Raw genomic sequence first — 27,795 nt, forward strand, 5'->3', positions numbered from 1 at the left:
GATATGGACTTTCAGAGCAGCTGTGTGCAATCTAAAGTGCTACAACCATGATGCAATCCTTCCCTTTCCTATCCTGATTCTTGTCACATAAAGAAAAAATTTTTTGGTAACATCATTTATGTTCATAGGTTATACATTTTTCGATTCGCTGAACTCCAATGCGAGTACACTTATGTCACTTGTCAACATAATATTTTTTTGCCAGTCTGTTTATTTGTTCTGAATATGCTAAAGAATTTTTTCAGTGCCTGTGCACTTTATCTGTCAAATAATTTGTATATACTTTTCTGATGTGCTACTATGTTTTGTACTCACATTTTGTCTTTGTCTGATATATTTTGTACTTAGTCCGTGTGCACAACATATACTTTATGTACTACATCTAATTATTCTTGCCAGTCTGTTTATTTGTTCTGCATATGCTAAAGAATTTTTTTTTTCAGTGCCTGTGCACTTTGTTATCTGTCAAATAATTTGTATATACATTTTTCTGATTTGCTACTATGTTTTGTACTCACATTTTGTCTTTGTCTGATATATTTTGTACTTAGTGCGTGTGCACAACATTTAAATATTCTGTAAGTTGTAGAATTTTGTTAATTAAAGAAAAATTTTGCCGCACTTGGCAAGTCCAAATGACTCACCATCGCTGCCAAATTTTTGCCCCCCCAGTGGAGGGTTATGAAACACGTATGTAACATAGCAGCGATGGCGAGGCATTGTAGCATCTGTGACCAGAGAGTATGCGCTTGACCGCGCGAGTGTTGCGAGCGGTTCTCTGTCAGTAGTAGTCGTTGCGAGTCTGTCAGTAGCAGTCGTTGCGAATCGGTCAGTCAGTCGTTGCGAGTCTGTCAGTAGCAGTCGTTGCGAGTCGGTCAGTCAGTCGTTGCGAGTCTGTAGCTCTGTCTAGTTGAGAGCAGTACTCAGTCTGTAGTCGTCATGCAGAGCGGTCGGTCAGTAGTAGCAGCCCAGTGCGGTTGTGTGATGTAGGCGGTCGGCAACACTGGTCAAGATGAGGAATAAGGTATACTGTTAATTAATATAATCATTAGATAATGAAAAATTTTATTTATTGTAATTATTCTCCAACAAGTCTCCCAATAATAATTTTTTATTTCAAAAGCATTTTCTCAAAAATTTAATTTTTTATTGAACTCAAGATTTCGTTGCACTTCCCATTTCATTCCACTTCTTTTGAAGAAAAATTCCAGTAAAATCACAAAAAAAGAGAATATTATTATTTGCAATGCAGTTCCTCCAAGCGGTGCGCAACAACAACAGCAGATATGTGACATTGATTTATTCTGAGGTAAGACTTTAATTCTGATTGTTTTACACAGGGCCAAAGACCGATATTTCGGTTTAATTGAATTTTCTTGTCACTGAATGGACTTTAATTTTTTGAAGGATTTATATTTGAGTCAGATTGCGTATTTCACATTTTTGTTGCCATTGTCAGTACATTTCATTGTGGGCAGGTTACGCTTAGAGCAATGTCCATCAGCATTTCTAATTAGCATCGTCCTTTCTTTAAAAATTTTGTGGGGAGGTTACACTTGGCTCCCCATTTCTATTAAGTATTGTCCATTTTCTTTCTTTAAAAATTACGGTGGGGAGGTTACAAAGTTATATGAATTTGTTGTTATTTAAAAGAGTTTAGTGTTGGCAATTTAATAAATTGTGTACAGAGTCTACTGTTTGGATATTATTGGGTGGACATCCTTGGATAGCTGTCCTATAAGAACACACATTCCAGATGGAAAAAAATATTTATTTTCACAATTGTAATTTCGGCCCTATGCCTTTATCAAGTGGTATGCTTGAAAACCTAATAAAAAGCAGTGTGTATACATACAGGGTGATTCCGTAATGATGTTGCTTTCAGGGATGATGGAGAAGGTTAAATGCATCAATCTGAAGTAAGAGAACCTGGTCTGGAAATGGCCTAGTTTAAATTATAAGCGAAAATCACTTTGGTCGTTTCGACAGCGAAATGCAGGAGGAGGAAATCAGATTCTAACTTCCCGTCGACAGCTAGGTCATTAGAGAAGGAGAAGAAGTTCCGAGCATAAAAAGATAGAGAAGGAAATCGGCCGTGCTCTTTTCAAAGGAACCATCCCAGCAAACCTACCTGTCCTCCCAAATGAGAGTCCAGTGGTGGAATACATGTACTGGTACATTTCAGACCCATATTTATAGATTTTTTTTCTTGTTTTGGTCCATACTACCACCTCTGAAAGTTGTCCACCGTACAATCTTAGCAACAACAGAACCGGTTCTTGTATTACACTGTCAGATATACTAGAACGGTTTTCCATTTTAACTTTAGACTCGATCGTTCCCGGGCCCTTACCTCAGATTGATACATTTACCCTTCTCCATCATCCCTGAAAGTATGTAACACCATCAAAGAGTCAGCTTCTTTAATACCAGGCGAATTCGGAAAGTGAGGTCCGATTAGGTGCGAAATGGAAACCACTTTCAAAATCCGACGGAACTTTGCGCAGATGTGTTGGGCAATGTCTTTAGTGTGCCTGTCGACCGCTTCACGTAGCTCTTTTCAGGTCAAAGCGCAAAGTGATCACCTATAAATGTCTAAAACAACAGCGTCTCCCACAAAGCATGTAGATCTGGTGAGAGATTTCGCCTAAAGCTATGCAGCCCACATAACATAAATGCCATGCATTTCTTTTTTCAAGACAATTTTCAGCCGCATAGCGGAGTTTTCGATGGGAGGTGTTTGATCACCCACAATACAGCCCTTAATTGTCTCCCTCCGTTGTTCATCTCTGCTCACATGAACCGCTGGCTACGAAGACAACATTTTGGCACAAACAACGAAAGGCAGACCAGCGTAGAGAATTGGCAAAAAGCACAGGCGGCTGCTTCCCGTGACGAGGGTACTGGAAAGTTTGTATAACGCGACGACAAATGTAAGTCGGAGCAGCGACTATGTAGAGAGGTAGCTGGAAGGTGTGGCTAACTGTTGCGAATAACAAATTTTTCATTTTAAGTGTGATTTTCATTTCGCGACCGATCGGACCTTACTTTTCGAATAGCCCTCGCAGCACTAACAGCATGCAATACATATGGCAGTTCTCACGAAAAATTGTCAAAAATAACACGTTACTTACACTGTGCTTTAGCATGTGTCAGAATTTAAAAATCTTCTGATATATCTATAAAAGTCATCGTCATATCTGTGTCATAATAAATACTTTTTTCATTCCAGACTTTGTATCATATTACTATACTCTAATATATAATCCCGAATTTTGGAAACCAATTTAGAAATGCTACTGAGGTAGGAAAGTAAGATCTCTGAGGAGAGCAAAAATATGACCTCTGAATACGCTTTCCCGCCAGTTATCTCAGTTTTCATGTGAGCAGTGTACACAAATATGGTTTGATGGGATCCGTGTTCCGAGGGTTCTCTCCTTCTTGACGTTATCTTCTTGCTCGTTTCGGTGGGAGCCTGCCTTCTACCCTGCCGTCTTATTTTCCTGTGAAATGACCGCTGTTATGTTGGTTCACAAACAGGGTTTATTATCCTAATTACAAATCGGTTTAACTTCCGGCCGATAATGAATTCATAGAATCTGATAATAACATGTATTGACTCTGTTCTGTTACGTGTAAAAAAAAAGTTCTGTTCGATACATAGATCTCCCTAGGCATCGAGTCCCACGATCATGGAATTTCGCCTTGAGGGAGCTCCATGGCACGCCGCACCGCTCTGCAGACCCTGATAGCCTGCCTACCCTGACGTCACGAGCAGCCGTCCGACCTCCGCGGAATAACTCTAACCTAAATCACCACTTATTGAATTTTCCCATTTTGAGAGTACTTGTTGCAATTTACTTTTTATTTGTATTCCTTTTCTCAATAAATCTTCACACCAATCCAAACAGAATCTAATTTTCTTTTCCCTGTACATATTATTACTTATAGCGAGTTTTCCGCGACACAACTCTCAGGAACACACCTTGCAATCTCAGCTTAGCAGTAACGATTAATATCACCGACTCCCACTGACGACCATGCGCATGTATAACCCGACAGTGTTAAAGAAGTGAACAATGGTAACAGCTTATATAATTTACGCCATCTTCACTACATACGTTGATCCTCGCTTGTTTAATATGGTTCCATTCTTATAGTTAAAGGACCCAGCATACAGACACGACGCTAACATGTACCTGTGTTAGAAGATTTTTAGATTTTGACATGCACTAAAGTACGGTAACGTATTATTTTTGACACTTTTTCGTAATATAAATGTCACGTGTATAGCATGATGATAGTGTCATTATATATTTCTCTATATAAACTGCTGGAAAAAAATAGTACATCCTTTTAGAGGTTTCCAATTAGCTCAAGATTCATTGTTGCTGTAGTGCATATGGAGCACATGAAATGATTGCATTTAGAGAGCAACAGCGCAAGCGGTTCTGAGGTACCAGGTATCGAACCATGCTGAAATTTTGGAAATTTGTGCTAAGTTCCTATGGGACCAAACTGTTGAGGTCATCGGTCCCTAGAGCCGGCCGCAGTGGCCGAGCGGTTCTAGTCGCTACAGTCTGGAACCGCGCGACCGCTATGGTCGCAGGTTCGAATCCTGCCTCGGGCATGGATGTGTGTGATCACCTTAGGTTAGTTAGGCTGAAGTAGTTCTAAGTTCTAGGGGACTAATGACCTCAGCAGTTAAGTCCCATAGTGCTCAGAGCAATTTGAACCATTTTTTTCATCGGTCCCTAGGCTCACACACTGCTTAATATAACTTACCCTAACTTACGCTAAGGAGAAACACACATCTATGGCTGAGTGAGGACTCGAACCTCCTACCGGAAAAGCCGCGCGGACCGTGGTAAGGCGCCTCAGACAGCGCGGCTACCTCGCGCGGCGACCCATGCTGAAACACCCAAATTAGCACGCGGTGTAGCCTCCACGGGCGACAATGCAGGTGCTAACTCTGGAGTCCAGTCGACCGTACTGATGGCGAATACTGTCCTGGGATACATTATGCCACACCTACCCGACCTGTTCTGTAAGGGATCTTGGTTGATGAGTCGCATGAGTCACTTCTCGTCCTATGATATCCCACACCTGCTCGATCGGCGACACGTCCGGAGATCGTTACGGCCAGGGATGTTGCTGTAAGTCTTGCACAGAACGTTCAGTATCACGGGCAGAGTGTCGGCGACCATTATCCTGAATGAGATTTTCACTCTGTAGCGGAGTGTGCGCTGATATGAGACTTCCTGGCAGATTAAAACTGTGTGCCGGACCGAGACTCGATCTCGGGACCTTTGCCTTTCGCGGGCAAGTACTGTACCATCATTCTATCTACCCAAGTACGACTCACGACCCGTCCTCATAGCTTCAATTCTACCAGTACCTCGTCTCATAGCTTCCAAACTTCACAGAAGCTCTTCTGCGAACCTTGCAGAACTAGCACTCCTGGAAGAAAGGATATTGCGGAGACATGGCTTAGCCACAGCCTGGGGGATGTTTCCAGAATGAGATTTTCACTCTGCAGCGGAGTTGGAACAACAGATCACCTTCGTGTTGCAAAAACGGCAAAAGAACGAGTCTAACACCTGCTCGATCGGACGCAAGTCCGTACATCGTGTTGGCTACGGACGTTCAGTATTAGGGGCAGTGTTTGCGAGCATTGTCCTGTTGAAACAACCTGTCACCTTCCTGTTGTAAGACGAGCAAAAGAATGAGTCTAAAAGAATTCTGCACGTACCGAGTGTTGGTTAACATCCCCTCCACAAACACAAAAGCTGAACGAGAGTTTTAATTTATCGCAACCCAGACCGTATTGGGCCTGGAGTGCGTTGGACGAGTGCCCTCGAGGAGACTGTGCTTACCAGGTCTACGTCGTAACCGCAAAAGGCCACCACTTTCGTGCAGGCAGAATCTGCTTTCATCGTTGAAGATCACGGCGCGCCATTCCATCTTCTATGTGATCCTCTGACGGCAGCAGTTTAGTCGTGCATGTCGATGCTGTGAAGTGAGTGGAAGGCGGGCTACAGGTGTGCGTGTCCGAAGTCCCGTTGCTAACAACTAGTTCGCTACAGTTCTTGTTGACATGTCTGGGCTGTGGTAGCTGTCCTTACAATACGACGATCGTGGGGGCGGGGAGGGGGGGGGGGGCAGCGTCTGTGTTGCATGGACGTTCAGACCTCGTCTACGGTTGTCAGAACGTTCACGTGACGACTCATACCAACATCGTACCACAACTGACGCAGCATGTCCAGCTCGTGTGGCAATTCTACGAAAGGGCCATCCCGCCGCTCAGAGGGTCACTATTTGACACCTTTCAATTTCGATCTGTTGGCTGTAGGAAGCACGAGTGAGTTTCCATGGCATCGTTGCCTGCTTGCTTCACACTTCTGCACCACGCTGAGCCTTCTCGGTGTGAGCATTCCGTATAAAAGTGTATACACAGATGGCGCTCCGGTGGCTATGCCACTACGCTATCTGTTTGCGGACGACAGTGAAACCATTATCATTACATCCACAATCCCCCAGGCGACATACGCCGTCATCGGATAAAAATCGACGTCGTCTTTCCAGGTTCACTATTTTATTTCCCCAGCAGTCTAAACAAGATGCATCCAGAAAGTAAGTTCTGATGACTGATAAAGAAAACAAAAACCGCTAATTACGAAATATTTATATAGATTCACTGGCTAATTCTCAACATAGCCGCCACAATTGTTGAGACCTACGAGGTGTGACAATAAAGTAATGAGACTTATTTTCTTTGCAAGACGTGGCAACCCTGCAGGCTTGCAAAGGCACAATATCTTTGACCTTGGTCATTAAGCTGCTTCTAGTCCGAGCGGCACATCGATGCAACTGCTCACGCGTTAGTTGTGCTGTAATCAGTTAACACATGTGTGTCTCTCGTCACAGAAATGAAACCACATAATACTGCGCAACAGTATGCCATTTCTTTTTGCGTTAAATTGGGTGAAAACGCGACGACAACTTACGGTAAGCTTCAGAAGGCTTTTAGAGAGGAGGTTATATCAAGGGCTCAAGTTTTTCGTTGACATAAAATGTTTAGTCAAGGCAGAACGAATGTTGAAGATGAAGACAGCAGTGGACGACCATCAACCTCACGGATGGATGTCAACTTGGCCAGGAAAAATGATTGCAGAAGAACTGAGCATCAATCGAGAAACGGTTCGTCTAATAATAATTGAAGATCTTGATATGAGAAAGATTTGTGCAAAAATGGTCCCCAGAAATCTAACACCACAACAGCGAGAAACACAGAAAAATGTGGTAGCCGATCTGTTAGAGAAAACGGAAACCAATCCAGAATTGTGGAGCTGTGTTATCACTGGTGATGAAAGCTGCTTTTTCAATATTATCCAGAGATAAAACGCCATCGTTTGCAATGGTGCTCAAAGGGGGCACCCCGACCAAAAAAAGCTCGCATGTCAAAGTCACAAGTGAAATGAATGCTTGTGTACTTCTTTGATTCCAGGGGAATTGTTCATAAAGAGTGGCTGCCTCCTGGACAAACAGTTAACCAATATTACTACAAAGAAATTTTAGAAAGACTTCATAAAAGAGTTCTTTGTGTCCGTGCCAACATTGCTGATAATTGGATTCTGCATCACGATAATGCGCCATCCCATACTGCTCTGTCAGTACAGCAATTTGTAACCTCAAAACAAATTTCAGTACTACCACAGCCATCTTATTCACCAGATATCGTTCCGTGCAACTTTTTTCTATTTCCAAGAGTCAAAACGGCGGCCAGGGGATACCATTTACAAACAACACAAGATTTCCAAAAAGTTGTGATGAGGGTCTTGGAGGATATTACAGAAGATGAGTTCCAGAAATGTTACCATGAATGGTAGAAGCGCTGGAAAAAGTGTGTGCCATCAGAAGGGAACCACTTTGAAGGGTGCAACAGTAAACTTGACTAAAAAGGTAAGCAACATTTTTTTCACATCAGTCTCATTACTTTATTGTCGCACCTCGTATACTAAATTGGTGGACCATCAGTTGTACGCCCAGGTTACAGGAGTCCGAAGCCAGCGTCTGGAGCCACGAAGTCACTTCATTCGTTGTGGAACTTTTTCCCCACAGAAGGCTTCATGAGACAGAAGAGATGAAAGTCAGTTGGGGCGAGGTCGGGGCTGTAGAGTGGATGCTCGAAAATCTCCCATCCAAACTGATTCAACACATTTCGTGTGGCATTGGCGGTATGGGGTCTTGCATTGTCATGCAGAAGCGTAATACCTCTAGTCAAGCCCCTACGTGACATTCTTCGCCAAGTCAGTAATGTTTCGGGAAATATGTTGCGTTGAGGTATGAATACGCAGAGAAGGGCTAACATCAAGTTTCAGGGCTTGATTCCTTCGGCGTCATAAATAAAAATTTACCCCTCGCACTTCCAGAATCTAAAAATTTAGTCAGTCATGATAATGAAAGCGAAGAAGAGACTGCGACAGAACAGCAAGATTTTTGGAGCTGTTATTAGTTTGCGAAAGGTCTCTCACTTCAAAGGTCCAAAGTTATGCATCATCCTGTGAGTTCACTGTCAACCTACTGTTTAGGAAGCACTGTACAAAAATAACCACTAATAGAGACGAAAGAACAGCTCATACCAATAAGGGTGAATGCCAGGACTGCGCGCTTCCACCGTAGTTGTTCAGAAGGATTAACGTATTAAGACAAAGGACGAAAGTAATTTGATTAAACAGGGGAAGGCCACATCGCAAACTATTTGTTGATTATATTGCTTCATTAACAGATTCAGGAAAGAAAACTAATTCTGAATCTTCTATAAGCTGCACTGAAACAGTAATTACACATATAATGTGAACGCTGATAACGCAAACATTTTAGCAGATATTACACTCAGAATATCCCGAATCGATCAGACGAAACAGCTTCGGCCTTTAGGAGACCTCATTTCCGGAGGAGACAAATGTATTCCTAAACTATAAACCGGGTAGTCCTTGTGAAACTGCATTCCAGGAAAATGGGAAATTCTTTGAAGCTCGTCACTATAGTGCAGTTTCGTAAATCATTTGGTTGGAATGTACTCTTCAGCAGACAAGAGTTAAAAATATTGCAAAAAAGGTATACATCAGATAAGAGCGACCGAAGTGTGCATACTGACGAAAGTTATCAAAGCTAGAGGCCGAGAAAAACAAGATGCTTTGAAATAAAGCTGTTTGTGCTGTTTACTGCATTTCAATCCCTTTACGTAATAGGAAATAGAAACATTTTACAATAAATATTCCAAGAATCGTTCTCTCCATCCTTTTTCAAATACAAATTCAAACGTCCTTTTCACGTATCAAGAAGGCTTTCGCAAGAGTATTGGGATGTATCTTCAAGGGTTTTTCAACATTTTCGTGCGCTGTCCCGTGAATCAAACAAAATTGTGACCATTTGTACCGCCCTGCATTGTTTACTTTCAGTATTTTATATTGGTCTCATTTCGTACTGGTCTCACATATTTGAGCTATGTTCTGAGACGCACAAGCAACTTGTAAGCAGTGTCTTTCGTAGCCTGAGTGCATTTTGCCAGTAACCTCCAAATGAACCGAAATACGCGTACTGCCTTACCTAGAACTGGGCTTATGTTCGATTTCGAAAAAAATGGCTCTAAGCACTATGGGACTAGACATCTGAGGTCATCAGTCGCCTAGACTTAGAACTACTTACACCTAACTAACCTAAGGACATCACACACATCCATGTCCGAGGCAGGATTCGAGCCTGCGACCGTAGCAGCAGCAGCACGGTTCCCGACTGAAGCGCTTAGAACCGCTCGACCACAGCGGCCGGCTCGATTTCGACACCTCACAGTAATCCTATTTGGTATGGGTGGCATACAATTAAACTGGAATCATGACATGGGAAATGTTGAGGTAGCGAAACAAAGACTGCCTTTTACTGGCAGAACACTTAGAAGATGCAACAAATATGCTTAAGAGACTGCCTACACTAGGCCTGTCCGTGGCTTCGCGTATGGGATCCTTACCAGATAGGTTAGATGGAGCACACAGAAGAGTAGCTCGTTTTGTAGTATCACGAAGTAGGAGACAGTGTTGTGACAAGCACGTTGGGGTGGCAGTAATTAAACCAAAGACGTTTACGATGCGGCGAGATCTTTTCACGAAATTCAATCGCCAACTTCATCCTCCGAATGCCAATATTTTTTAGTCTCTCCTACACAGGGAGAAACGACGAATATATATATATATCAACAGCTCTAAAGAAAGATAAAAAAATTAATACCAAAAATCTAAAAGAATATCAAGACATAATTAAATTTAACAATCTTAATTCACCTACTGTCCACGGCGTTGCCGCAGTGGTAACAACGGTTCCCGTCAGATCACCGATGTTAAGCGCTGTCGGGCTGGGGTAGCACTTGGATGGGTGACCATCCGGTCTGCCGAGCGCTGTTGGCAAGCGGGGTGCACTCAGCCCTTGTGAGGCAAACTGAGGAGCTACTTGACTGAGAAGTAGCGGATCCGGGAGTGTGTGTGCTGACCACGTGCCCCTCAACATCCGCATCCAGCGACGCCTTTGGGCTGAGGATGACAAGGCGGTCGGTCGGTACCGTTGGGCCTTCCAAGGCCTGTTCGGACGGAGTTAACGTTAATTCACTCACTAAATTTAAAGAAAGAGGAGCAGCCATATTTGACGATCCTCAAAAGGAATCATTACATACCAGTGCCATGATTTAGGTTTCTTTTTTCCTATGTGTATTCGAGAATGGAACGGTCGAGAAGACCGAAATTGTTTCTGTCAACCCTCTGCTAAACTGCAAATAAATGGTTCAAATGCCTCTGGGCACTATGGGACTTAACTGCTAAGGTAATCACTCCCGTAGAACTTAGAACTACTTAAACCTAACTAAACTAAGGGCAGCACACACATCCATGCCCGAGGCAGGATTCGAACCTGCGACCGTAGCGGTCGCGCGGTTCCGGACTGTAGCGCCTAGAACCACTCGGCCACCCCGGACGGCGCTAAGCTGCAGAATAATCATGCAGATGTAGATGTAGATGTACCTACGAATTTATACATCCAGGTATTTACATAAGTTGGCTGATTCTAATTGTAAATCACTGATACTGTTGTAAATCACTGATACTGTTGTAAGGAATGTTATTCTGGCGGAGTTCACATAAACTGTGCAGTGGACAGCGTGCAGTCACACCACTATCACAGCGAAGTTTCGCGCATAGCGTTGTTTCGCTGCCACTCATGATCAGGATCTCGAGAACTGGAGGCCAGAGAAATTCTCGACGCCAAGCGTCGTCTTCCCACTCCGCTCCCTGCACGCGGTTACCTGCACGGCCGGTGATCCTTCGGCAAGCATCTCTTTACCCCTGCCGGCGTAAAGTTGCAGGGGATAATGCGTTTCCGAACCGGCAGCGGAGGGAGAAAGCGGCGCCGTGACGTCTGCCCGGCGAGTGAGGCCGGGGTCCTTGACCTTTCTCGCCTCGCGGGACCCCTCGACCTATTCCGCGCCGCCCCTCCGCTGATTCTAGCCGAGTGCCACTCTCTTCGTGCTCCGGACTTTTACCGCCCCCCTGTTTCCTTCCTTCCTTTCTTCCTTCCCGCCTTCCTTCGCTCGTTTCTTTGCTCTTCCCGCCCTATCTCCTGGTGCTGGGGCGGGTGTGTTCCAACTCTGCAGCATCTCGCAGCGACGCGTCCGGGGACCCGTACTCACAGCGGGACTGTTTTTCTATACAAACGTCGCAGCGGTGCCATCCCATCTGAACTTGCCACGACACCCATGACCTATCTCCTCAGCCGTCGCAGTTTTACTAGCACACCCATACTTCTAATTTATTTATTTGCCGTCTGTTTTAACCGTGGTTCCTGTGTCACAAAATGTCATTCCTGGAAGAAGAAAAAAGCTCTCAAACAGTCAACAATGCTTCGGGATAGAACAATCGTGTGAGGCATAACTAGCTTCAATTACACACCGTATCTCGCAACTAGTAGTTCGATGTACACTACTGGCCACTAAAATTGCTACACCAAGAAGAAATGCAGATGTTATACGGGTATTCATTGGACAAATATATTATACTAGAAGTGACATGTGACTACATTTTCATGCAATATGGGTGCATAGATCCTGAGAAATCCGTACCCAGAATAACCACCTCTGGCCGTAATAACGGCCTTGATACGCCTGGCAGCTTGGATGGCGTTTACAGGTACAGCTGCCCATGCAGCTTCAACACGATACCACAGTTCATCAAGTGACTGGCGTATTGTGACGAGCCAGTTGCTCGGCCACCATTGACCAGACGTTTCCAGTTGATGAGAGATCGGGAGAAAGTGCTGGCCAGGGCAGCAGTCGATCATTTTCTGTATCCAGAAAGGCCCGTACAGGACCTGCAACACGCGGTCGTGCATTATCCTGCTGAAATGTAGGGTTTCGTTGGGATCGAATGAAGGGTAGAGCCACGGGTCGTAACACATCTGAAATGTAACGTCCACTGTTCGAAGTACCGTCAATGCGAACAAGAAGTGACCGAGACGTGTAACCAGTGGCACCCCATACCATCACGCCGGGAGATACGCCTGCATGGCGATGACGAATATACGCTTCCAATGTGCATTCACAGCGATGTAGCCAAACACGGATGCGACCATAACGATGCTATAAACAGAACCTGGAATCATCCTAAAAAATGACATTTTGCCATTCGTGCACCCAGGTTCGTCGTTGAGTACACCATAGCAGGCGCTCCTGTCTGTGATGCAGCGTCAAGGGTAACCACAGCCACCGTCTCCGAGCTGATATTCCATGCTGCTGCAAACGTTGTCGAACTGTTCGTGCAGATGGTTGTTGTCTTGCGAACGTCCCCATCTGTTGACTCAGGGATCGAGACGTGGCTGCACGATCCGTTACAGCGATGCGGATAAGATGCCTGTCATCTCGACTGCTAGTGATACGAGGTCGTTAGCGTCCAGCCCGGCGTTCCGTATTACCCTCCTGAACCCACCGATTACATATTCTGCTAACAGTCGTTGGATCTCGACCAACGCGAGCAGCATCGTCGCGATACGATAAACCGCAATCGCGATAGTCTACAATACGACCTTTATCAAATTCGGAAACATGATGGTACGCATTTCTCCTCCTTACACGAGGCATCACAACAACGTTTCATCAGGCAACGCCAGTCAACTGCTGTTTGTGTATCAGAAACCGGTTGGAAACTTTCCTCATGTCAGAAAGTTGTAGGTGTCGCCACCGGCGCCAACTTTGTGTGAACGCTCTGAAAAGCTAATCATTTGCGTATCACAGCATATTCTTGCTGTCGGTTAAATTTCGCGTCTGTAGCACGTCATCCTCGTGGTGTAGCAATTTTAATGGCCAGTAGTGTAGTAGTTCGAAGTACTCAAGTAGAGTTCATCTGCAGCTTTTCGAAGGGCTTCTACACTGTATTACTCCGCAAGGCCAACAAGTTACCTGGTGACAGTGGCAACACCGTCAGATTTACGCCAGAGGAACTGGGAGGAGAGGTACAGGGATTGGTCAAAATTACGGAACACCAAAAACACAACATGGATAATACTGTATAGAAGAGCACTGGCGTAAAACAGCTTCGTGTCGTCTCGGAATGGGTAAATACAGGTCCTGTACGGTTTTCAAGGGAATTATGTACCATCCTTCCTGAAAAACAGTGGCAGGTTCAGGAAACGTTGGTGGAGGTGGATAGCTATCAAACGCTCTTCTCTCCAAAGTAGACCACAAAGGCCCAATAATATCGAGATCTGTTGATTGCATGGCCAGGGTAGATTCGATAATTCATCTTCGTGTTGGCAAAACCAGTTCTGAAAGTCGAGAACTGTGTGTCGTTCTGGAGAATAGCATCACTATTGGGGAACAAACGTCGCATCACGAGATGGTATAATCAGCCAAAATGGTCACAAAATCCTTGAACTGAAACATTTATAGACAGCCAAGACGGTCACATAATAGTCGAATTGATACATTTCTAGACGATGTTCCTAGTCACGAAGTTTTGTTAAACTTAAGCTTCAAAATTTTAAACCAAGTTACAGAAAAGATCTTAGAAACGTGTCGGCTTCTGAAAGTAACGGAAAATGGGGATGAATAGTATAAACCAGTAGTAGGGCGAGTAACAGTAAAAAGTTGCCTTTATTAGGTTCCTCACTGTGTTACCCGTAACTGTATTACGTCCATTACTTTACAGATTGTTACGAGTTACTCTGCTTATCAAGGGATCTAGAGCGCCTTCTTCCTAGCATATCGAAGCTTCATGAGTCTCAGAAGAACATCCACGATTCCGAATCAGATCTATCTGGCTGGAATGTTACCTTTCGGCAGTCCTTTTTTTCGCCGATTTTGTGCGATTTTTCTTTCGAGCGTACAGCGTACAAATCTCATATCTCTTCCTCATATGGTCCATACTAACTTCCTCTGGACGATAAACGGTTCAAAATCCAAAAGTGGACTACTATAAAATAATGTCCTAAAATTCATTGTACAGCGCGCTCTCGGTGAGACACAGTCGCAGCTAAAGAAAAGCGCCGCCTGCGGCATCTGGTCTGTTGAGCATCCGCCGCAGTCCTGGATCTGGGGATAAATTACGAAAAATCCGGCGACATACGCCACACGCGAAGGGACCCGCTCTCCGGGCAGATCTGAGAGACTACATCCGACGGGCGGTGTCCGCACGTTAAAGGTACATGAAGGGTCTGAGATCGGCAGGTCGGATTCGTCAAAAATATCTGCGGAACTGGGACGCCGTTGTGGCTCGTCGCAGAAATCCTTTCGTGTGTAATCAGCTAAAGTGTCACGATCCAAAAAGCACGTCTCCGCATACGTTCGACGTCTTCTGTCATACCTACTTAATAACGACTCCAAACTCTTGAGAAATAGTCTACAGTTTATCGAAAGACCATCCTGTTTGCGATTTCCGCTCGTTGCACTTTCCCAAAACCCATCCAACAAATCTAAATATTCCATTATGTTTCCTAATCCCACTTGTTCGCCCCAGAACATATAGGTTCCTAATATTGCCCCTAATTATTTAGATTCCACGGACTCCAGATGTTCGCCATTAATCTTCTAATGGAATACTATTGAATTCCTCGTCTGTAATAGGCTGTGTCTTCCATTTATTTACATTTAGAGACAAGTGCCGTTCCTTACAGCAAGTGGAAATTTTTCCAAGTATTCCCCCATTTCCTTATCATCGTCCAATGACAAAACTTGCCCGTAGACATTAACGTCCTTAGTGAGGATCTCCAATACCTACGTGATATATTGTTTATGTGTACTGATAACACCAGTGGTCCTCTTACGTGGCGCTTCTTTGGGACACATTCAAGTTGACTTTCAATCTTTTCAACATTCGACATGCAATGTAAGATACTGGCTTTCTCTGTCAGATTTGGTTCCATGGGGAAGCAGTTGTGTCCAGCGACTGTATTCATTTCACGTAGTAAAGGGTACAGCAATCAGTCTCAAATGATGTATACTGCATATCTAAATTTCGGTCACTGTGTGGCCATGTTCAGTGCAGTAAAAGTCAAACATCAAAACCACTTGAATATGAACACAATCTCAACTGGACTGTTGATGTCTTGAGGTGCGAACTAGATATGTAACAAACAATATTTGCGATTGATTGCTGTAACTTTTTATTAATGATACTAGATTCTACTAGTATAAACTTCTTCGAGCCAGTCATGTCTGTCTGTCAACACACTCAGTACGATCGCATCCTCGTCATCAAGCGATATATGGTATTACTCAGAAAGGCGAACTGGTTACCCGTCTGCAGCAGAAAGTAACATAGTCATGTGACAGTGCAGTCACGTTCCAATTCAAAGCAACGTGCGCTGTCACTTCGCAGCACGAGAGCGAAAAGTGGCCGCGAAAAGTGATCACAAAACCGATAGTGGAAAATACCGAGGCAACTTGCTGTTAAAGTTTTTAAATTTACTGACAACGGGAAAGACAGAGAAGACGCCGTAAGATGCAAGTAAATGTCGACGAGCAAAAGTTAAGTAAGTCAGTAGTGTGCAAAGGAAGAAGGGATGCGAAGGGCCGAAACAGAATACGCAAAACGCACACATCACATATTTCATTTATGACACAGAAAATATGTTATTAGACAGTAATTTCTGTGATACTATGAACAACAGAAGGAGATATCGTATTTGCAAAACCTGCACAGCTTTTGTCACACAAACCTGGGCTTCCAGGCTACCAAGGATATTCTGACAAAAACTAGTTTATTTACGCCAGTGGTTCCAAATCTTTCTGAGACAATTATCCCTGAGTACAACCAAGTATTAGCTAGTATCTCTCCTCCTCCCCCCCCACCTCCTCCAGTCATAATGAACATCAGCATGTGACTGAACTTAAAAATGAAAAACAGTTTTGTCTGAACGCTTTTACTTTTAAAATGACGAAAGATAAATGATATTTAGTTTTTTTGGATGTTTTACTAAACCACGAACTAATGAGTCATTTAGACAACAGGTACTGCCGGTTTATAGAATGATAAAACTATTTCCAGCGTGTCACTAGTGCTACTTACAACTACTTCTCGGAAAAGACCGTCAAGTTTCCACATTGAGGTTACGTACTTGTTACATAACATGCTTCTTCTGCATCACACCTATCCATAGTTATACGTGCTCCAGCTACACCCTGCACCTCCATTTAAAACCAACCAAGTTAAAACGTGTGCACTATACTAAGTCTGTAAATTACTTGACTACCGGAGTCCTTACTTCGGAGGAAGCGAAAATTGGAAGACTTTAGGCTGTCAGTGCTTTGTATCTCATGACTTTCAGTAATAATAAAAATATTGTGTAGGTCCCGCAGCAGTGCGGTAACCATCACATAGTTACTGTTGTGCTGTCAATTAGTGCACTTATTTTTTGCAAAGTGAATAACGAAGCAATTTATGATCCGTTATGGGAACTACCTGCAACTCGGAAACGGCATTTTCATTAAATATTTAAGCATATGTGTTGTATAATGTCTCAATTTTAATCTTATAGAAGCATGGTATGAAGTGCAAAGTCTGTGTATAGTGAGGAGAGTATGTGATTGTGGTATCACGTATTGATACCCCCACAGAGGCATCATAGTTGGCAATGGAACAGCAAGTTACCCATCTGAGGCGCATAGCAATCACATGGGATCTGGCGGACCCAATGGTGCGTGCCGGATGAGCCACGCCTCCAGCGGCTCCGTACCACGAGTCCTCTCTGCCGCCATGATGCAGGACAGCCAGAGGCAGTGGTACAGCCCACTCTCACTTGGAGCCTCATCTCTATGGCACCATCGTCTGTGCTTAGCACAGCAAACCTCAACCTCCTTGCTCTTATATGAGCTGAGCACTAACTCTTGCTGCATTATTTGTAATGAATCTTCGTACACTTGGAGAAACACAATTTAACTAAATCTTCTGTTTGTTGTATCAACTTCTTCGTTAATCATTTTTGTTCCTGTCCAACTTTCCTATGATAACAGCTGCTGCACCAATCTGTACCCCACCTCTGCTTACCATTGTGAATGAAGTCGTACGAAATATGGTTCAAATGGCTCTAAGCACTATAGGACTCAACATCTGAGGTCATCAGTCCCCTAGACTTAGAACTACTTAAACCTAACTAACCTAAGGACATCACACACATCCATGCCCGAGGCAGGATTCGAACCAGCGACCGTAGCAACAGCGCAGTTCTGGACTGAAGCGCCTAGAACTGCTCGGCTACAGCGGCCGGCGTTCAAAATAGTGATGAAGAAGATGATCATAGTTTCGTTTCACACCACATTGTGTCATGTAGTAATTCTAATATTTAAGAAATATAGAAATTGGTAAATTGTGTAATCAGTATTACAGTCTTACGAAAAGTAATAATAATAATAATGATCTTTTGAAAATAATTTAGATCTATGGCCTAAACACTATTGAACCCTTTTGGTTTTTTTTTTTTTTTTTTACCTCTCAGAGAATTTCATTTTCCTCCTTGGCCGGTAATTACAGGCAGGTTCGAAACCACTGCTTTAGATGAACCATGGATTCGTACATGCTGTAAATAAATTATCGAAGGTGATAATGCGCGAGGAGTAGTGCCACGCAAAGTTTCATTTTGTTGCGATTGCCGCTTCCCGTTTCGTGTTCACCTTTCCTCCGTAACCGTAACAGGAAAATTTCGCCCTATCTCATAGAAACGGACAGAAAAGAGACAAGCAAAGCGAAACTTTCGATACCAATTAAGAAGCACAAACGTTTCTCTATGCGTTCCATTCACTAAAGTTTCCAAGTAACTGGCTCAGTTCCTACTGCCGCCGTACCATCAAAGCCTAAATCATTGTAAATAGGCTGTTTAGGTTTTTATGTTGGTAACGCCACGTAGCGCTCTGTATGAAAATCTCTGACTGCGCTGTGTGCAGTCTCTGGCTGGTTAGACTCATCGTTGGAATATTTGCCAGCGTAGCGTTGCGCAGTTGGATGTGAGCCGCCAGTAGTGGTGGATGTGGGGAGAGAGATGCCAGTTCTGAGAGGGTACTATGAGCGGACGATCTGGACGTGTGTCCGTCAGAAAAAGGAAATTTGTAAGACTGGATGTCATGAACTGATATAACTTTTGAACACTATTAAGGTAAATACATTGTTTGTTCTCTACCAAATCATTCATTTGCTAACTATTCCTATCAGTAGCTAGTGCCTTCAGTAGTTAGAATCTTTTATTTAGCTGGCAGTATTGGCGCTCGCTTTATTGCAGTAGTTCGAGTAACGAAGATTCTTGTGAGGTAAGTGATTCATGAAAGGTATATGTTATTGTTAGTCAGGGCCATTCTTTTGTAGGGATTATTGAATGTCAGACTGCGTTACGCCAAAAATATTAGTGATGATAAGAATAAGTAAAGACAGAACTGTCTTAAGTTCAGTTTTGCTCAGCTGTTTGAAAATCAAATAACGTAAGAGTTCTTCCAGCACTGTCATTCTTTACATACAAAGGGGAAGTTTCATCATATAGAACTGTTCTGCAATGTTGCAAAAAATAAAATCTGTGGTCGTAATACTTCAAGCATTTCAATCTCTAGCCCGACAAAATAATGCCTGATGCTTTCACTGCTACTAAAAATACGTCGTATGCCACCTAGCCTGGATAAAGGCTTTCGACGTAACACTACTTCGGCTACATACGCTTCAATTTCGCTGTTTTTTTATATTCAAGATGGTTTTCAGTTGGACCCACAAGGTTGAGTGCACCTGATTGTAGAACTTTCCACCAGCGAAGAAATTCAGGTGGTCACAGGGTTGTGATCCGGGACCTCGACGACAGAAACAAAAATTATTTAGCACTAGAAGATTTTACCGTTGTGGCATTAAAATACTTGAAATTACGTGTCTCACAATAAGTGTATGACGGCTATTGGAGTAGAGATATTTTGAAGAACGAATCGCCGTAGATACGAACGAAGATTCGGTATTATCATCCGCGTCTGAAACAACAGACGAAGTATCAACAGAGACAGCAGTGAAAAATATCAACATCATCCGAGAAGGTGGTTCTACAGATACTACCAGCAAAGTATCGTAGCACCCAATATACACAGGTTGTCTCTCATAAGAGTCGTCAAGCACGTTTTCAATGGTGTTTCGACAGATGTTTGCAATTTCGTTTTTGCACTGCGTAGCTGGAATCGCTCCAAACAAATACTGCTCGCCCCGTCTCTCATGCGATGCCCAGTGTCAACAGAAAGCGTCGGTGTGTTTCCCATTACAAATAAAACTTTTTAAATCGGACTTTTACGATCCAATTCGATAGAGCGCTCCCACATTAATCTAGTGCGATATTCGTTTTATCCATATGTATTAACAGGGACAGTAAAAACCAAAGAACAAACAGCAGTCCGGCAGGGACGCAGTAGCTCTGCTTGCTTGTCGGTAGCAGTCAACGTGGGTCAAGGCAGTGCTGCTGCAGTACTGGTTATTATTCGTGTCTTAGTGTCCCTGTTAATATACACAGACGAAAAGAATGTAGCAGTAGACTAATCTGGAACTCCTCTATCTACTGAGCACGTAAATATCAGCATCAAAAATGGTTTTGTTTGTAACGTGAAAGAAACCGACGCTTTCCGTCGACAATGGGCGTCGCATGAAAGTTATGACGAGCAATGTCTTTTTCGGCTGACTGCAGCTACACAACGCGCAGGAGAAATTGCAAATACGAGGGGCGTTTGAAAAGTCCGTGCAAAAATAAAAAACTACTTACGTGTTTGGGGTCAACCTTTTTTTATTTTTCGACATAGTCTGCTTTTAGACTTATACATTTCGTCCAACGTTCTTCCAATTTCTTGATCAATTCCGAATAATAGGAACTGTCCAAGTCTGCAAAATAGCTATTAGTTGCTGCAATCACCTCCACGTTTAAATAAAATCTTTGTGCCGCCAGCCATTTCTTCAAATTGGATAACAAATAGTAGTCCGAGCGAGCCAAGTCTGGAGAATAGGGGGGATGTGAAACGAGTTGGAATCCTATTTCCATTAATTTTGCGACCACAGCTGCTGAGGTGTGTGATGTTGCATTTCGTGATGGAAAAGGACCTTTTTGCGGTCCAATCGCTGGTGTTTTTCTTGCAGCTCGGTTTTCAAACGGTCCAATAACGATAAATAATATTCACCTGTAATAGTTTTACCCTTTTCCAGATAGTCTATGAGGGTTACCCTTGCGAATCCCGAAAGACAGTCACCATAACCATTTCGGCCGAAGGAATGGTCTTCGCCTTTTTTGGTTCAGATTCTCCCTTGGCAACCCATTGTTTACATTTTTGTTTGGTCTCAGGAGTACAGCAAGGTACCCATGTTTCATCCACAGTGACGAAACACTGCTTAAAGACCTGCGGATTCTTCCTGAACAGCTGCAAACCATCCTTGCAACACTTCACACGATTCCGTTTTTGGTCAAGCGTGAGCAATCGCGGAACCCATCTTGCGGATAGCTTTCTCATGTCCAAATGTTTATGCAAAATATTATTTACCCGTTCATTCGAGATGCCCACAGCACTAGCAATCTCACGCACCTTAACTCTTGCGTCATCCATTACCATATCATGGATTTTATCAATGATTTATGGAGTCGTAACCTCCACAGGGCGTCCAGAACGTTCAGCATCACTTGTGATCATATGGCCACTCCGAAATATTTGAAACCACTTACAAACTGTTCTAATCGAAGGTACAGAGTCACCGTAATGTTTATCAAGCTTCTCTTTATTCTCCCGAGGCGTTTTGCCTTTCATAAAGTAATGTTTAATCACCACACTAAATTCTTTTTCGTCCATTTTTTGACAACCACTCGACTTCCTTGATTCACACGAATGCCAAACACAAAGAAATAGACCAATATGACTGAAACTTGGTGTGTGTTCTTTCCGAAGATGCTACTAACTAAATATGACCTCGATATGAAACGACGGTGCCATCTCTCGAACTTTGCACGGACTTTCATACGCTCCTCACCTGAAACGCCAGAGATAATGCGCCTAACGACTCTTAGGAGAGACATTCTGTATATTTATTTTGTCTTTCAACCATTATGCTAAATATCCCATCATTTTTTTTTTTTTTTTTTTTTTTTTTTTTTTTTTTTTGCATCTGTGACAGAAATATTTCTTTCGCGATATTTCGGCTGTTAGCCTTACGACCTTAACCTCCAAGATGAATCGGTGAGCGTACAAGAGTGCCTGCTTATTCTCTGACATGCTAAAACCACGTAATGCGAAGCTGTGCTGTGGAGTATTGCTCTTGCGTCACTGATAATACAATCACCACACAGCGCAAGTCATAGTAATAACTATGCGTCTAACAAAAGATAAAGGTAATGGTGCAAGCGCAGTGATTATCAGGTAGGTGGTTATTTATGGCAGTAGACGGCAGATATTGGAATGTCATGGAGGGAGGAATCGGAGTAAAAATTCCATTGAAAGTCCAGACGTGAAAGAAGTTGTTTCCAACAACTGTCGAGATGGAAGCTCTTCTCTCGGTTGAGCAGATTTTCTGTCTGTCGTATTCCTACAGCTTCCTTGACCACCGAATCCCAATACGATGAGGCTCGGGCCGGAATTTTGACCTTTCTGTGATCCCTGCGTTGGTCAATGGAAATACAATGTTCAGTCACCGCAAATTTGTTGGGCTGCAGAAGGCTGGAGTTTCCGATGTACTGTTCTTGAGCGTACGTGATATTTATCGTAGATACCTTATACCAAAGTGACAACGAATTTCATTCATACCTGGATTTCATAGAAGCAGGTCATCTTCCACAAACCAAGACGTGTTGTGTCTTGATCGGTGGACGGAAGATATCCATTTTATGCTTCCTAATTCTTGCAGTTTTGGAAGAAACATTTCCCACGAAAAGTATCGCTGCCCCGGATGCGGGTCCGAAATATCTGCGTCTACTTCTGCATCTACATGGATACTGTACAATGCCTGGCAGAAGGTTCATCGAACCACCTCGACAATAATTCTCTGTTATTCCAATCTCGAACAGTGCGCGGAAAAAACAAACTCCTATATATTTCAAAATCTTGTAGATGGCTGCACATTTAGAGACCGTGAATACAATTGAAAGAAAATCAGCCCTCGGTCACTATTTTTAACAAATTAACCTGCTAGCAGTGTCGAAACCAGGTTAATTTGTTAAAAATAGTGACCGAGGGCTGATTTTCTTTCAATTGTCCTATATATTTCCATGCACGCTCTGATTTCCCTTATATTATTGTGATGATCGCTTATCAATGTGTAGGTCGGCGTCAACAAAATATTTTCGCATTTGGGGGCGAAGGTGATTGAAATCACGCACGAAGATTCCGCCGCAACGAAAAACGCCTTTGTTTTAATGATGTTTACCCGAAATCCTTTTCATGTCCGTGATACTCTCTCCCCTATTCCGGGATAATACGAGAAGTGCTGCTCTTCTTTGAACTTTCTCGATGTACTCCATTGATCCCATCTGGTAAGGATCCCAGATCGCGTAGCAGTAGTCCAAAAGAGGACGGACAAGTGTAGTGTAGGCAGTCTCTTTAGTAGATCTGTTGCATCGTCTAAGTGTTTTGCCAGTGAAACGCAGTCTTTGGTTCGCCTTCCTCACAACATGCTTTATGTGTTTTCTCCTATTTAACTTGTTAGTAATTGTAATTCCTAGGTACGTAGTTGAATTTTCGGATATCACTGATTTATCGTGTAGCCCAAATTTAACGAGTTCCTTGCAGCACTCATGTGGATGACCTCACACTATACATTAATTAGAGTCAATTGCCAATTTTCTCACCATTCAGATATCTTTACTAAATCGTTTTGCAATTTGTTTTGATCTTCTTACGACTTTGCAAGACGATAATTGACAGCATCATCTCCAAACAACTTAAGACGGCTGGTCAAATTGTCTCCTAAATCGTTTACGTAGATAAAGAACAGCATAGGGCCATTAACACCACGTTGGGGAACGCTAGAAATCACTTTCGTTTTCCTAGATGACTTTCCGTCATTTACTACGAACTGTGAACTCTCTGACAGGAATTCAGGAATCCAGTCACAGGACTGAGACGGTATTCCATAAGCACGCAATTTCACTACAAGCTGCATGTGTGGTAGTGTCAAAAGCCTTCGCGAAATATAAAAATACGAAATCGATCTGAAATTCCTTGTCAATAGCACTCAACGCTTCGTGCCAGTAAAGAGCGAGTTGTCTTTCACAAGAACGTTGTTTTCAAAAACCATGTTGACTGTGTGTTTTAAACCGATCCCTTCGAGGTCATTCGGAATATATGTTCCAAAATTCTACTGCATATAGACGCTAATGATACGGGCCTGTAACTTAGTAGATTACTCTGTAAGTAGGCTGTTTAGGTTTTCTTATTGGTAACGCCACGTAGTGCTCTGTACGAAAATCACTGGCTGTGCTGTGTGCAGTCTGTGGCTAGTGTGCATTGTTGTGTATTGGGCAGCTGGATGTTAACAGCGCGTAGCGTTGCGCAGTTGGAGGTGAGCCGCCAGCAGTGGTGGATGTGGGGAGAGAGATGGCGGAATTCTGAAATTTGTAACACTGGTTGTCATGAACTGCTGTATATATTATGACCTTTCAACACTATTAAGGTAAATACATTGTTTGTTATCTATTAAAATATTTCATTTGCTAACTATGCCTATCAGTAGTTAGTGCCTTCAGTAGTTTGAATCTTTTATTTAGCTGGCAGTAGTGGCGCTGGCTTTATTGCAGTAGCTCGAGTAACCAAGATTTTTGTGAGGTAAGTGATTTGTGAAACGTATAGGTTAATGTTAGTCAGCGCCATTCTTTTGTATGGATTTTTGAAAGTCAGATTGCGTTGCGCTAAAAATACTGTGTGTCAGTTTAAGCACAGTCAGGTATAATTTTTCTAAGGGGACGTTTCATATGTCGACCCTTAGCCGAGGATACCTCACTGGAATCTTCTGATTTTTTTCTTGTAGTTTGTGTAATTAGTGTAGCTTTTGTTTATTGCCAGCGCGTAATTATAGAGAGAATTTCCATTGTAGTTGTAGTTTTTCATTGTTGTACAGTAAAACAGTTGTGGCATGCATGTAGATTTGCACCAAGTATTTCGCAGCTGAGCTTGCAATTAAGTAGACATTATTTCCATTGCTATGTTATTTTATTTTGCTCTTCAAATTGTGCTTTTCTGTGTTATCGTGTGAAATATTGTGACAATAATGGCGTGTGAAAAACGTAATACTAGGCTCCAAAGTAAACTGAGAAATGACAGTGAAAACGAAAGCAGTGTGTTAGCGCCACCGAGTAATGAATTAACTGATGTTCAAAGTAGTAATTTGGTAATTGTGTATAGGGAAATGGAGCGGGCTGCAAACAATGGTGTAGACAGTGAAACAATTAGTGAAAAGGGAAGCATTATCGATCGATCGGTCGGCAACAGCTCGCCTCAGGAATCCGAAATGACAGGACACAATTTCGCAAATACAGTAGATTCAGGTTTTGCGTCCTCACCGTTTTCTCAAATAAGTCAAGACACATTTTCTGCTTTTCAAACTGCGAATATTGCCGGTTCAAATGCATTGCCGAACAGCACTGAGGAACATGTTTCAGACACCAGCGCATTGTTATTACAATTAATGCAACAAATGGGACAAAAGCTTCAAAAGTTAGACACAATGGAACAAAATCTTCAAAAGTTAGACATAATGGAACAACACCAGAGACAAACACAGCAACAGTTAGACACAATGGAACAAAATCTTCAAACGTTAGACACAGTGGAACAAAATCTTAAAAAGTTAGACACCACGCTTGAACAAACACGTGAAGATTTAACTACTGAGTTACATAACATCGAATCGAAATGTCAAAAAGGCTGTAATGACGTAAAAACACAAATTTGTGAGCATTTCCAACCTATTTTTTCGCGTCATGAAAATGCATTACAGAATCACGAAGCAGCCATAAAAGAACTGCAAACTATTGTTCATGAAAATCACGACAACTTGCAAGCTAAAATTGACTCAGTTGCATCTACCGATTCGGTTATGCAACTTGCAAAAACTAAAGAAAACTTAAAGGACAGAGTAGATATGATTTCAACACAAATGGACACTCTGAAACTTGGTTCAGAAAAACACACTGAGGAAATAAGTACACTATCAGAGAAAGTAGCGGAACTTTCGGATCAGTTCACTAACTTATCTACGAAGGTAGATGATAATCTGAATGACGCAAGACCGGTAGTCTTTAATGACACAGAAGAGTACGAACAAATTAGGAAATTCAAACAAAATCAGAATCAAATTAATACACAACACCAAAGAGAAATCCGGGAGGTACAAGATCAGCTGACACAGGTAATACAAGAATTACGTATTTCAGAGGACACTCGCGCTCCAACACAGGAAGAGGGACTTAGAAATACGGAAAAGCCGCAAAATAATAACACAGGGCATTTCGGAAGTTATGAAAGAAATTGGCAAGGTGCACCAAATTTTGAAATGGAACTGCTGAAACGACGCAACAATGACCGACATGATGATTTTGACTATAAGCTGTTCATTACTACACGCAAATTCAAAACATTTAAGAATTCTGACAACGACATTCATCCACAAGCATGGCTGCATCAATTCTCTCATTGTTTTCCTCCCAACTGGTCGTTAGAACACAGATTAGAATTTATGTGTGGCTACCTAGAGAATGAACCAGCTGTAAGAATGCGATCGGTCATTCACGACTGTCACAGTGAAGGAGAATTTTATCATGCTTTCCTCTCAGCATATTGGTCTCAAGCTACACAAGACCGAGTAAAACATAGCATCATAATGATGAAACATTTCGAACAATCTGAATTTTCCAGTCTTGTGAAATATTTTGAAGACATGTTGCACAAGAATCAGTACCTGACAAACCCATACAGCCCCTCAGAACTCATCCGCATTTGCTTAATCAAATTACCTGAACATTTACGACATATTATTTTAGCAGGACGTTGCAAAGAAGACATTGAAGCTTTTCAGGGACTCCTACAAGAATTAGAAATTGACACAGACAGTCGCCGGATGCGAAAACAGGAAAACAATCACTACAGGTCACATACGTCACAATTCCGTGACGACAGAAATAATAACTGGACACGACAAGGCTATTCTCACAACGCAAATCGTGACCAAAACAGACACCACCCATATGACAACCACTGTCAGAGTAATAATAGTTACAGAGAAAGATCGCATTTCTGTAGTAATAAATATGACAGAGACAATCATAGAAACAGACAATATGGTAACCAGAACTATTATTATCAAGGGAGACAGAATACTTTCAGACGCAACAGTTCAGCGTGCAGTTACGATTCAGGGAGAAATTATCCACCACATGACCGACAAACAAGAAACTATGTAAACTACCGACAAAACGACACACCTGAATTCCATCAGAACTGGCGAGCTTCAAACAGGGCAGGACCTTCTCGTCAAGGCGAATTTGTAGAAGTTAGGTCTCCTAATCCCAATAACGGCGCGCGCCAACAAAGAAACAGACAATGATTCGCACCGCAGGCAGCCACCTGCGCCGGCTGGCTCAGGGAAAAATAACATACACGCTAACCTTGAGAAAAAATTTCAGTATTCTTTACCGACGTATACCAAATGACAATTGCATTCAAGTTCAAACTCTGAGTACTATGAAGAGTAAAGGATTTCACCACACTTCACATGTAAAACCGTTTATTGAAAGATAATCTGCTTTTGAACTTAGTCTTTGCTATAAAATTTTTCACTTTACATTACTAGTATGCTTGTCAGACTTAGAATATGTTAACATGCAACAAAGTTTGAAGTTAAATATCCAGTCAAGAACCAAGAGAACTTATTGAAACAGAAATTACAAATGCAGTGTTATAGTGAACAGATGTCACAGTGTTATTGTGTGTGTACATTCTTGCTTGTTAGTTGCACGATTACGTAAGGACTATAAGGCTTACATTCTTAGAACATATACTGGTACTACTAATGAGATTTTAATGCAACATTTTGGTTTAGTTGAAAAGACATTCTTTATTTGAAGTACTACTGTACTGTACTACAGTGGTTAGTTTATGTGACAGCTACACGATTTTATCACGACGCTACTAATGAGTGACAATTTACAATGTTGCTTTTGCGGTGTATCTGTTTTATATCTGCACAGTTTTCTGAATTCTTCTGGAAAGTAAAACATGTATTAGTAGTA

General features: G+C 42.5%; 1 protein-coding gene and 1 pseudogene across 1 annotated transcript in view; one reads left to right on the forward strand and one right to left on the reverse strand.

The window, feature by feature from the left end:
- Window positions 1-27,795, reverse strand: part of LOC126416896 (uncharacterized) — a 306,208-nt gene that overhangs the window by 96,589 nt on the left and 181,824 nt on the right. The window lies entirely within an intron of this gene.
- LOC126417912 (5S ribosomal RNA) lies at window positions 10,346-10,463 on the forward strand (annotated as a pseudogene).

This window comes from Schistocerca serialis, chromosome 8 (genome assembly GCF_023864345.2).
Source record: "Schistocerca serialis cubense isolate TAMUIC-IGC-003099 chromosome 8, iqSchSeri2.2, whole genome shotgun sequence".
Taxonomy (NCBI): domain Eukaryota; kingdom Metazoa; phylum Arthropoda; class Insecta; order Orthoptera; family Acrididae; genus Schistocerca; species Schistocerca serialis.